Source organism: Mustela lutreola, chromosome 8 (assembly GCF_030435805.1).
Source record: "Mustela lutreola isolate mMusLut2 chromosome 8, mMusLut2.pri, whole genome shotgun sequence".
In the NCBI taxonomy this organism is placed as follows: Eukaryota; Metazoa; Chordata; class Mammalia; order Carnivora; family Mustelidae; genus Mustela; species Mustela lutreola.
The window spans coordinates 83,536,786-83,547,837 of record NC_081297.1 but is presented as its reverse complement, the minus strand read 5'-3'; positions in this window follow the sequence as shown (position 1 = coordinate 83,547,837).

The following is an 11,052-nucleotide window of genomic DNA, read 5'->3' as shown; positions in this document are numbered from 1 at the left end:
TCTATTTCTGTGAAAAGTGTTTTTTGGAATTCTGATAGGGATTGCATTGAATCTGTACATTACTTCTGGTAATCAGGACATTTTAACAATATTTGTTCTCCTGATCAATGAGCGTGGAGTATCTTTTGATTCATTTATATCATCTTTAGTTTCATTCATCAATGTTTCATAGTTTTCAGAGTACAGGTGTTTCTCCTTCTTGGCTAGGTTTATTCCTAGGTATTTTATTTTTGGTGTAATTATAAATGGGATTGTTTTTCTTATACTTCATTATTAGTGTATAAAGATGCAACAGATTTCTCTATATCTATTTTTGTATTTTGCAACTTTATTGAATTCATTTATCTATCCTCGTTACTAGTTTTTAGGGTTTTCTATATAGTATCATGTTATCTGCAAATAGTGACAGTTTTACTTCTTCCTTACCAATTTGGATGCCTTCTCTTCCTTTCTCTTGTGAGCTTGCTGTGGCTAGGACTCCCAGGACTATATTGAATAAGAGGGGTGAGAGTGGACATTCTTGTCTTGTTCCCATTCTTAGGGAAAAATATTCTCAGCTTTTCACTGTTAAGATGTTAGCTACAGGTTTTTCACATATGGCCATTATTAAATTGAGGTATGTTTCCTCTAAACCTACTTTGCTGAGGGTTTTTTGTCACGAATGGATGTTGTATTTTGTCATGCTTTTTCTGCATCTATTGAAATGATCATATGGTTTTTATCCTTTCTCTTGTTGATGTGATGGAATATGTTGATTTGCAAATTCTGAACCACACTTGCGTTCTAGGAATAAAATCCACTTTATCATGGTGAAGGATTTTTTAAATATATTATTGGATTTAGTTTGCTAACATTTTGTTGAAGAGTTTTATATCAGTTCTTCGGAGATATTGCCCCCCCCCCTTTTTTTTGGTAGTGTATTTATCTGGTTTTGGTATCAGGGTAATGCTGGCCTCATAAAATAAATTTGAAGGTTTTCCTTCCTCTTCTATTTTTTGGAATAGTCTGAGAATAGGTATTAATTCCTCTTTCAAATATTTGGTAGAATTCACCTGTCAAGCCATCTGGTCCTGAACTTTTTTTTCGTTGGGAATTTTTCTTTAAGATTTTTTTTTTTAAATTTATTTGAGAGACAGGGCACTAGAAAGGAGAAGTGGGGAAGAAGGAGAAGCGGCTCCCACAGAGCAGGGAGCCTGACACAGGGCTCCATCCCAGGACCCTGGGATCATGACCTGAGCTGAAGGCAGCATTTAACTGACTGAGCCACCCAGGCACCCCATTTGTTGGGAATTTTTTGTTTACTGATTCAATTTTATTACTGGTAATTGGTCTGTTCAAATTTTCTATTTCTTCCTGATTTGGTTTTATGAGGTTATGTTTCTAGGAATTTGTCCATTTCTTCTAGGTTACTCAATTTTTTGGCATATGATTTTTATAATATTTTCTTATAATCTTTGTATCTCTGTGGTGTTTTTTCATTTCTGATTTTGTTTATTAGAATCAATCCCTCTCTCTTTCTCTTTCTATCATCTGGAATAAGGTTTATCAATTTGGTCTTTTCAAAGAGTCAGCTCCTGGTATCATCGATCTGTTCTTTTTGTTTGTTTTTATTTTGTTTATTTCGGAGTACTGTTTATTAGTTCCTTCCTTCTATTGTTTTTGGGTTTTGTTTGCTTTTCCTTTCGTAGCTCCTTTAGGTGTAAGGTTAGATTATTTTGAGATTTTTCTTGCTTCTTGAGGTAGGCCTGTATTGCTATAAACTTCCCTCTTAAAACAACTTTTGCTGCATCTTAAAGATTCTGGATCATTTTGTTTTCATTTGTCTCCATGTATTTTTTATTTCCTCTTTGGTTTCTTGGTTGACCCATTCATTGTTCAGTAACATGTTATTTAACCTCCATGCATTTGTATTCTTCCCAGATTTTTTTCTTTTGATTAATTTCTAGTTTCAAAGCATTGTGATTGGAAAAGATGCATATTATAACTTCAATCTTTTTGAGTTCGTTATGACATGTTCTGTGGCCTAACATGTGATCTATTCTGGGAAGAGTTCCATGTTCTCTTGAAAAGACTGTGCATTCTGGAATGTTCTGAATATATTTGTTAGTCGCATCTGGCCCAATGTGTCATTCAAAGCTACTCTTTCCTTGTTGACTCTGTTTGAATGATCTACTCATTGGTATAAATGTGATGTGCAAGTCCTCTGCTATTTATTGTATTAGTATCAATTGCTTTCGTTAAGTTTGTTATTAGCTGGGGCACCTTGGTGGCTCAGTGGGTTAAGCCTCTGCCTTTAGCTCAGGTCATGGTCTTAGGGTCCTGGGATCAAGCCCTGCATTGGCCTTTCTGCTCAGCGGGGAGCCTGTTTCCCCCTCTCTCTCTGCCTGCCTCTCTGCGTACTTGTGATCTCTCTGTCAAATGAATAAATAAAATCTTAAAAAAATTTATTTTAAAGTTTGTTATTAGCTGCTTTATGTCCTTAGATGCTCCGATGTTGACTACATAAATATTAACAATTGTTACAACTACTTATCGGACCATTTCTTTTGTTATGTTGTGTCCTTCTTCCTTCTTTGTTACATGTTATAATCTTTGTTTAAAGTCTACTTTGTCCAGTATAAGTATTGCTACCCCAGCTTTTCATGATAGATGATTCTCTATCCTTTTACATTTATTTTAAAAATTTTTAAAAAATATTTTATTTATTTATTTGACAGAGATCACAAATAGGCAGAGAGAGAGGGAGAGAGAGAGGAGGAAGCAGGCTCTCCACTGAGCAGAAAGCCCAATGTGGGGCTCGATCCCAGGACCCTGAGATCATGACCTGAGCCAAAGGCAGAGACTTAACCCACTGAGTCACCCAGACGCCACGTATCCCTTTACTTTTAATCTGCAGGTGTCTTTAGGTCTGAAATGAATCTCTTGAAGGCAGAATAAAAATGGATCTTGCTTTTTATCTACACTCTCACCCTCTGTCTTTTGATTAGGTGTTCAGTCCATTTACATTCAAAGTAATTATTATACTTATTGCCATTTTGTTACTTGCTTTATGGTTGTTTTTATAGTTCTCTATTCTGTTCTTCTCTTGCTCTCTTTTTGGTTAGCTGGCTTTCTTTATTGATATACTTGGATTCCTTTCTCTTTATTTTTTGCATATCTTTTACCAGTTTTTTATTTGTGGTTACCATTAAGTTTATATATAACATATTATGCATCTAGCAGTCCATATTAAGTTGATGGTTGTTGAAGTTTGAATCCATTCTAAAAGCACTAAATTTTGGGACTCCTGGTTGGCTTGGTCAATTGAACATCCAACTCTTGGTTTTAGCTCAAGTCATGACCTTAGGTCATGAGATTGAGGTGTGATCTTGGTGTGGAGTCTACCTGAGATTCTTTCCCTTTCCCTTTCCTTCCGTCTCTGCTCCTTCTCTGCACTCATGCACACACTCTCTCTAAAATAAATAAAATAAAAACTAATTTTTTACCCCCCCAACATGTCATATACATGATGTCATACTTTACATCCTTCTATTTTGTGAATTCCTGGACTGATTTTTATAGATATTCTTAATTTTACTGCTTTGGTGGTTCCCTGTTTCTTACTCCTGCTTATGGTCTTTCCTTTTTACTCAGAGTTCCCTTGAACATTTGTTATAACCCTGGTGTGATTAATTTCTTCAACTTTTGTTTGGATCTCTCCTATTCTGAATGATGGTTCCTGGATAGAGTATTCTGGATTGGCAGAACTATTTTCCTTTCAGCATTTTGAATACATGGTGCCATTCCCTTCTGGCATTCTTAGTTTCTGCTGAAAAATCTGGTGATAGTCTTATGGAGGTTCCCTTGTATGTATCCAGTTGTTTTCCCCACTGCTTTTAAGATTCTCCCCTTTGTCTTTAACTTTTCACAAAGTTACAGACTGTGCTCTTTGTTGAGTATATATAATATATTTAAGAATCTGTACTCAAACTACAAAAAAGGGAAGGAGAAAAGAGAAAAGTGGAGGTAACACCCATTTACATGGTAAATAACAGACTATCATGTTCAGCAGTGCAATTTTCCTTTGCTATTCCCCAATGCAATTCTTCATATGACGTTCACTGTTGTTCTTGCATTTCAGGGTTTAGCTGTGTGCTTGTAGGGGTTAGAGTTCCTACCAGACATCTGACTCTGAGTGGAATTACTATGGCTAGAATCACTTCTGTTCTAAGTTGACAGAGCTTCTTATCCCAGTGCTTAACTTTTTCACAGAGTTGATCCTGCCATTTCTTAGTAATATTACTTTCCCCTCAGAGTAATTTGGAGCATCACTCACCTTCATAACCCATAATGATATACTACTCATTATAGCCAATTGGTGTAAAGGTTAATGGTGTGCTTGGAATGTTTCATTAGAGAAGCCCTTAGGATCTCCTTCGCCTCAACTGATGCAGTCACACCATGGCATTTGGTCTTCATCTCTTACTTTTTCCTCCCTGAACTATGGTGTTAAAATTCGTTTGGGACGGGGGGAGGAGTCAAGATGGTGGAGAAGTAGCAGGCTGAGACTACTTCAGCTACCAGGAGATCAGCTAGATAGCTTATCTAAAAATTGCAAACACCTGCAAATCCATCGGAAGATCAAAGAGAAGAAGAACAGCAATTCTGGAAACAGAAAAACAACCACTTTCTGAAAGGTAGGACTGGCGGAGACGTGAATCCAAAGCGACTGGAAGATAGACCCCGGGGGGAGGGGCCGGCTCCCGGCAAGCGGCGGAGCAATGGAGCATAAAGTCAGGACTTTTAAAACTCTGTCAAATATATAAAAAAAAAAAAAAAAAAAAATAATCTTTAAAAGTCTGTTCCGCTGAAGGACATCGCTCCAGAGGCTAAACCGGGGCGAAGCCCACGCGGGGTCAGCATGGCCTCAGGTCCCACAGGGTCACAGAAGAATCGGGGGTGTCTGAGTGTCGCAGAGCTTGTGGGTACTGGAAAGGGAAAGCCGGCTACAGAGACAGAGCTGACAGTAAGCTCACAGCTCGGTGTTACCTTGAACCGGTCGCAGGCTCGGTGAGCTCGGAGCGCGGCCGGAGGTCAGGCAGACAGGAGTAACTGGGCACTGTTCTCTGAGGGCGCACTGAGGAGTGGGCCCTGGGCTCTCGGCTCCTCCGGGCGGAGACCAGGAGGCCGCCATTTGTATTCCCGCCCTCTGGAACTCTACGGAAAGCGCTCAGGGAACAAAAGCTCCTGAAAGCAAACCCGAGCGGATTACTCACCTCGGCCCCTGAGAAGGGCGGTGCAATTCCGCCTGGGGCAAAGACACTTGAGAATCACTACACCAGGCCCCTCCCCCAGAAGATCAACAAGAAATCCAGCCAAGACCAAGTTCACCTACCAAAGAGTGCGGTTTCAATACCAAGGAGAGCAGCAGAATTCCAGAGGAGGAGAAAGCAAAGCACGGAATTCATGGCTTTCTCCCTGTGATTTTTTTTAGTCTTGCAGTTAATTTAATTTTTTTTCTTTTTCATTTTTTGTTTTTTTTCTCGCCTTCTGGTAAATTTTTTAAACTTTTACCCTTTTCTTTTTTAACGTTTTTAAACTAGTTTATCTAATATATATATTTTTTCTTTTTTATATTTTTCTTTATTTGTTTTCTTTTTTTTAAATTCTTTTCTTTTCTTTTTTTCTTCTTTTTTCTTTCTCCCTTTTTGAACCTCTTTTTATTCCCTTTCTCCCCCCTCACGATTTGGGATCTCTTCTGATTTGGTTAAAGCATATTTTCCTGGGGTTGTTGCCACCCTTTTAGTATTTTACTTGCTCCTTCATATACTCTTATCTGGATAAAATGACAAGACGGAAAAATTCACCACAAAAAAAAGAACAAGAAGCAGTACCGAAGGCTAGGGACCTAATCAATACAGACATTGGTAATATGTCAGATCTAGAGTTCAGAATGACAATTCTCAAGGTTCTAGCCGGGCTCGAAAAAGGCATGGAAGATATTAGAGAAACCCTCTCGGGAGATATAAAAGCCCTTTCTGGAGAAATAAAAGAACTAAAATCTAACCAAGTTGAAATCAAAAAAGCTATTAATGAGGTGCAATCAAAAATGAAGGCTCTCACTGCTAGGATAAATGAGGCAGAAGAAAGAATTAGTGATATAGAAGACCAAATGACAGAGAATAAAGAAGCTGAGCAAAAGAGGGACAAACAGCTACTGGACCATGAGAGGAGAATTCGAGAGATAAGTGACACCATAAGACGAAATAACATTAGAATAATTGGGATTCCAGAAGAAGAAGAAAGAGAGAGGGGAGCAGAAGGTATACTGGAGAGCATTATTGGGGAGAATTTCCCCAATATGGCAAAGGGAACGAGCATCAAAATTCAGGAGGTTCAGAGAACGCCCCTCAAAATCAATAAGAATAGGCCCACACCCCGTCACCTAATAGTAAAATTTACAAGTCTCAGTGACAAAGAGAAAATCCTGAAAGCAGCCCGGGAAAAGAAGTCTGTAACATACAATGGTAAAAATATTAGATTGGCAGCTGACTTATCCACAGAGACCTGGCAGGCCAGAAAGAGCTGGCATGATATTTTCAGAGCACTAAACGAGAAAAACATGCAACCAAGAATACTATATACAGCTAGGCTATCATTGAATATAGAAGGAGAGATTAAAAGCTTCCAGGACAAACAAAAACTGAAAGAATTTGCAAACACCAAACCAGCTCTACAGGAAATCTTGAAAGGGTCCTCTAAGCAAAGAGAGAGCCTACAAGTGGTAGATCAGAAAGGAACAGTGACCATATACAGTAACAGTCACCTTACAGGCAATACAATGGCACTAAATTCATATCTCTCAATAGTTACCCTGAATGTTAATGGGCTAAATGCCCCTGTCAAAAGACACAGGGTATCAGAATGGATAAAAAAACAAAACCCATCTATATGTTGCCTACAAGAAACTCATTTTAAGCCCGAAGACATCTCCAGATTTAAAGTGAGGGGGTGGAAAAGAATTTACCATGCTAATGGACATCAGAAGAAAGCAGGAGTGGCAGTCCTTATATCAATTAGATTTTAAGCTAAAGACTATAATAAGAGATGAGGAAGGACACTATATCATACTCAAAGGGTCTGTCCAACAAAAGATCTAACAATTTGAAATATCTATGCCCCCAACCAAATATATAAACCAATTAATAACAAAATCAAAGAAACACATCAACAACAATACAATAATAGTAGGGGACTTTAACACTCCCCTCACTGAAATGGACAGATCATCCAAGCAAAAGATCAGCAAGGAAATAAAGGCCTTAAACGACACATTGGACCAGATGGACATCACAGATATATTCAGAACTTTTCATCCCAAAGAAACAGAATACACATTCTTCTCTAGTGCACATGGAACATTCTCCAGAATAGATCACACCCTTGGTCCTAAATCAGGACTCAACCGGTATCAAAAGATTGGCATCATTCCCTGCATATTTTCAGACCACAATGCTCTGAAGCTAGAACTCAACCACAAAAGGAAGTTTGGAAAGAACCCAAATCCATGGAGACTAAACAGCATCCTTCTAAAGAATGAATGGGTCAACTGGGAAATTAAGGAAGAATTGAAAAAAATCATGGAAACAAATGACAATGAAAATACAACGGTTCAAAATCTGTGGGACACAACAAAGGCAGTCCTGAGAAGAAAATCTATAGCGGTACAAGCCTTTCTCAAGAAACAAGAAAGGTCTCAGGTACACAACCTAACCCTACACCCAAAGGAGCTGGAGAAAGAACAAGAAAGAAACCCTAAGCCCAGCAGGAGAAGAGAAATCATAAAGATCAGAGCAGAAATCATGAAATAGAAACCAAAAAAACAATAGAACAAATCAACGAAACTAGGAGCTGGTTCTTTGAAAGAATTAATAAAATTGATAAACCCCTGGCCCGACTTATCAAAAAGAAAAGAGAAAGGACCCAAATAAATAAAATCATGAATGAAAGAGGAGAGATCACAACTAACACCAAAGAAATACAAACTATTATAAGAACATACTATGGGCAACTCTACGCCAACAAATTTGAAAATCTGGAAGAAATGGATGCATTCCTAGAAACATATAAACTACCACAACTGAACCAGGAAGAAATAGAAAGCCTGAACAGACCCATAACCAGTAAGGAGATTGAAACAGTCATCAAAAATCTCCAAACAAAGCCCAGGGCCAGACGGCTTCCCGGGGGAATTCTACCAAACATTTAAAGAAGAACTAATTCCTATTCTCCTGAAACTGTTCCAAAAAATAGAAATGGAAGGAAAACTTCCAAACTCATTTTATGAGGCCAGCATCACCTTGATCCCAAAACCAGACAAGGATCCCATCAAAAAAGAGAGTTATAGACCAATATCCTTGATGAACACAGATGCGAAAATACTCAACAAAATACTAGCCAATAGGATTCAACAGTACATTAAAAGGATTATTCACCACGACCAAGTGGGATTTATTCCAGGGCTGCAAGGTTGGTTCAACATCCGCAAATCAGTCAATGTGATACAACACATCAATAAAAGAAAGAACAAGAACCATATGATACTCTCAATAGATGCTGAAAAAGCATTTGACAAAGTACAGCATCCCTTCCTGATCAAAACTCTTCAAAGTGTAGGGATAGAAGGCACATACCTCAATATCATCAAAGCCATCTATGAAAAACCCACCGCATATATCATTCTCAATGGAGAAAAACTGAAAGCTTTTCTGCTAAGGTCAGGAACACGGCAGGGATGTCCATTATCACCACTGCTATTCAACATAGTACTAGAGGTCCTAGCCTCAGCAATCAGACAACAAAAGGAAATTAAAGGCATCCAAATCGGCAAAGAAGAAGTCAAATTATCACTCTTCGCAGATGATATGATACTATATGTGGAAAACCCAAAAGACTCCACTCCAAAACTGCTAGAACTTATACAGGAATTCAGTAAAGTGTCAGGATATAAAATCAATGCACAGAAATCAGTTGCATTTCTCTACACCAACAACAAGACAGAAGAAAGAGAAATTAAGGAGTCAATCCCATTTACAATTGCACCCCAAACCATAAGATACCTAGGAATAAACGTAACCAAAGAGGCACAGAATCTATACTCAGAAAACTATAAAGTACTCATGAAAGAAATTGAGGAAGACACAGAGAAATGGAAAAATGTTCCATGCTCCTGGATTGGAAGAATAAATATTGTGAAAATGTCTATGCTACCTAAAGCAATCTACACATTTAATGCAATTCCTATCAAAGTACCATCCATCTTTTTCAAAGAAATGGAACAAATAATTCTAAAATTTATATGGAACCAGAAAAGACCTCGAATAGCCAAAGGGATATTGAAAAAGAAAGCCAACGTTGGTGGCATCACAATTCCGGATTTCAAGCTCTATTACAAAGCTGTCATCATCAAGACAGCATGGTACTGGCACAAAAACAGACACATAGATCAATGGAACAGAATAGAGAGCCCAGAAATAGACCCTCAACTCTACAGTCAACTAATCTTCGACAAAGCAGGAAAGAATGTCCAATGGAAAAAAGACAGCCTTTTCAATAAATGGTGCTGGGAAAATTGGACAGCCACATGCAGAAAAATGAAATTGGACCATTTCCTTACACCACACACAAAAATAGGCTCAAAATGGATGAAGGACCTCAATGTGCGAAAGGAATCCATCAAAATCCTTGAGGAGAACACAGGCAGCAACCTCTTCCACCTCAGCCGCAGCAACATCTTCCTAGGAACAATGCCAAAGGCAAGGGAAGCAAGGGCAAAAATGAACTATTGGGATTTCATCAAGATCAAAAGCTTTTGCACAGCAAAGGAAACAGTTAACAAAATCCAAAGACAACTGACAGAATGGGAGAAGATATTTGCAAACGACATATCAGATAAAGGACTAGTGTCCAAATTCATAAAGAACTTAGCAAACTCAACACCCAAAGAACAAATAATCCAATCAAGAAATGGGCAGAGGACATGAACAGACATTTCTGCAAAGAAGACATCCAGATGGCCAACAGACACATGAAAAAGTGCTCCATATCACTCGGCATCAGGGAAATACAAATCAAAACCACAATGAGATATCACCTCACACCAGTCAGAATGGCTAAAATCAACAAGTCAGGAAATGACAGATGCTGGCGAGGATGCGGAGAAAGGGGAACCCTCCTACACTGTTGGTGGGAATGCAAGCTTGTGCAGCCACTCTGGAAAACAGCATGGAGGTTCCTCAAAATGTTGAAAATAGAACTGCCCTATGACCCAGCCATTGCACTACTGGGTATTTACCCTAAAGATACAAACGTAGTGATCCAAAGGGGCATGTGCACCCGAATGTTTATAGCAGCAATGTCCACAATAGCCAAACTATGGAAAGAACCTAGATGTCCATCAACAGATGAATGGATAAAGAAGATGTGGTATATATACACAATGGAATACTATGCAGCCATCAAAAGAAATGAAATCTTGCCATTTGCGACAACATGGATGGAACTAGAGGGTATCATGCTTAGCGAAATAAGTCAAGCAGAGAAAGACAACTATCATATGATCTCCCTGATATGAGGAAGTGGTGATGCCACATGGGGGCTTAAGTGGGTAGGAGAAGAATCAATGAAACAAGATGGGATTGGGAGGGAGACAAACCATAAGTGACTCTTAATCTCACAAAACAAACTGAGGGTTGCTGGGGGGAGGAGGGTTGGGAGAAGAAGGTGGGATTATGGACATTGGGGAGGGTATGTGCTTTGGTGAGTGCTGTGAAGTGTGTAAACCTGTTGATTCACAGACCTGTACCCCTGGGGATAAAAATATATGTTTATAAAAAATAAAAAATTAAAAAATAATTCGTTTGGGACGAGGTCCTTTGTGTAGCCCAAATAGGTTTACATTTGCAGCATTCACTGCTTGCCCCTCTATAGTTTCCGTTACTAGGATTCATAGGGAAATTCACTCTGCCCATAATGATAATGGCCTTGTGAAAGATGCACTTGCCCCAGTCATAA